Source organism: Rhipicephalus microplus, chromosome 7, assembly GCF_043290135.1.
Source record: "Rhipicephalus microplus isolate Deutch F79 chromosome 7, USDA_Rmic, whole genome shotgun sequence".
Classification (NCBI taxonomy): Eukaryota; Metazoa; Arthropoda; class Arachnida; order Ixodida; family Ixodidae; genus Rhipicephalus; species Rhipicephalus microplus.
The window spans coordinates 132,957,549-132,960,412 of NC_134706.1; positions in this window are offsets into that span (position 1 = coordinate 132,957,549).

The following is a 2,864-nucleotide window of genomic DNA, read 5'->3' on the forward strand; positions in this document are numbered from 1 at the left end:
AAAAGTCTTCATTGGTAAAAACCGTGCAAAAAAACGAATTGAAGGTTGAAGCACACTCAGATGCAGAGACAGGAGTATTATCGGCGTTATGTAATGTAACAATGTCACTGCCACGGTCAGGCGAAATGGCACGCCAAAACTTTTTAGGGTTAGTCAGTAAAAGTGAAGACAGGTCGTCGGAAAAATATTTCTTTTTCGCTTCGCTAACCGCAAGACAATAAGATTTTAAACAGTTTTTATACATAGACCATGACTTAGAAGATGATAACCTTTTAGCTGAAGCATATAACCTTTTCTTTTTATTTCTGAGCGATCTAAGCGAGATATTAAACCAAGGGTTGGATTTGTCGTTAGAGATTGTTATTAGTGGAACATATTTATCTATGAGGAGCGCTATAATGTTTCTAAAGGAATTCCAGTTATCCTGAACAGACCTATTGGTGAATGAGGGAAGAAATGTATTGTGTAGGAAGACATCAAGTTCAGAGTTCATTAGATCGTAATTTGCCTTGCTGTAATCCCTGATTACCTTGCGCTGAACACCCAGAAACTTTGGTGGAATATTAATTGAAAACTGTAGAAGGTTGTGATCGCTAAAACCCTTTAATTGCACAATTCTACCTATGGTATGTGGCTCTGTTGTCAGAATAAGATCTAAAATATTAGTATCGCGAGTGGGCTCTGAGACAAGCTGGGTGAAATTAATGTCAAGGCATAGTTCGATGAATTCACTTGACGTACTGTTTAAGAAGACGTGTGAGACCAATCAATATCAGGAAAATTAAAATCACCGAATAAGTAAATTTTTCTGGTGGGAAACAGGTCAAGAGCCCTGGAAATACTTCCGTGAAGCTCAGACACGAAAAGGCAGTCAGAGGACGGAGGGCGATAGCATACGCCCATCAATAATTTTCCAGCTAAGGTAGGACAGGCGACCCAGACTATATCGAGGGGAGTGTCAGTATCGACAAGGAAGGAAGATATAGTTCGTTTGATGGCTAACAGCACGCCACCACCCCTTCTATGTGCCCGGTCATGGCGATAAATGGAGTACTGATTTGAAGCATGAAAAAGCTCAGTGTCGCATACGTCAGCGTGAAGCCAAGTCTCGGTTAGCAATAGAATATCTGATTTACTGTCCTCAAGATATGAATCAAGCAAGACACGTTTCGGTAACAAACTGCGAATATTAGTAAATGATACTGAAAGTGAAGGAGAACATGAAGTAGACGGCTGCTGAGCATTACCACTACGTACATCGGCAACTAGCTATCTAGCGGTTACTACGGTATCAGAACAAGTGTCATAGATATATGTAGTATTATCGATACGAAGTTTGTCGACATTTAGTTTGAAAGGACAATTCCGTTCCCTAGCAAACTGAAGCAGTTTCCTGCGCGCTTGCCGTGTTGCTTGCAAAAAATCTTCTCTAATAGAGAAGCCAGTATTTTTCAGCCGATGTGCACCGGCGAGGATTGCTTGTTTGTCCTTAAAAAACATAAGCTTAGCAATTATCGGCCTACATTTGTTTGAAGCAAATTTGCCCAGCCGGTGCACACGTTCATATTGAGAACTAGTAGTGGTGATCGCTAACTTATCTGAGCATACGGCGATAATTTTCTTTTCAGAAGTTTCCCAGCTCTCTTTGTGCTCATCGGGAATTCCAAAAAACAAGTTGCACCGTCGCATTCTATTTTCTGCTTCCTCACACCTTGATACTACTGCTTGAAGCTGATCAGAAATAGAACCAATAGCACCATCAGCAAAGTTGGATGACGGAGGGGCATTAGAAACCAGCTTTGCTTCCAGAGTGACCACTCTCATGGTCAAGCTTTTGATTTCTTTATCAGTAGCATCCTGTTTTTCTTCTGGCCCCTTAATTTTACCAATTATTGTATTCTGACCCGCTTCCAGCCTACGCACTGTACCAAGAACAATTGCGAGTGTTTCCTCGACGCCAGGGCCGGGATTAGATTCAATGTCACCTGAAAGCAACAACAACAACGATGAAAACTTCCGGCGCAGACATGAAAGAAACAGCAATGTACGGAACATCTCATCACGCAAGTCATGAGGGCACGACACCGCAACAAGGCAGTAATTGCTACTTTTTAAACAGGAAGTATCTTTGAAGTAACCAACCTGAAAATACAGCAGCGGTAAGCGTCCCATCCCTTCAACGGTGTCGGGCCCAACCAAACTGGAGCATGGCTGGCTTATATATCCTACGTCATGGCTTGCGAGGGCATCTGGGAATGAACCATGTTGCCAGCTGCCAGTAACCGAGGGAACCAAACGTGGCCAACTTTGCACTATCGGAAACGAAACTGCCTGATCAAGGCAGCGCGGCCAATGTTCGAGAACCCTCGAAGGCAGGTCACCGAGGAACGTAACCGAGGTGTTGTCTGGCAGGCCGCTGTATCCGAAGTCATATTCTGCGATGGCGTTCACGACAGAACCGTGTCGCGGGCCGCTGGTAGCCGAAGGAACCAGCTCGGACCATCGCTGCACGCTTAGAAGCGGGAGCGGAACTTCATGGCCAAGACTGCACGGCCACCGTACGAGAAGCCACGTCGACCAAGCGCTGAGGAACGAAACCTGAAAATACAGCAGCGGTAAGCGTCCCATCCCTTCAACGGTGTCGTGCCCCATTGAAAACGAAGCGAAGAAATAGCGGCTAGTCATCTTCAGCTTCCATGGTCAGCTCAAATATGCTTTCGAGCACTTGATTTGACGCTTTCTTTTACTCGCTGCCGCTGATGTGCTATGGTTTTAAAAACGTCATGCTGCTCGGCCAATTTCAGTGGTATCTCTGTGGCATTGTTATAAATTCTGCAACTTGCTTTTTTGCAGGACAATAATGT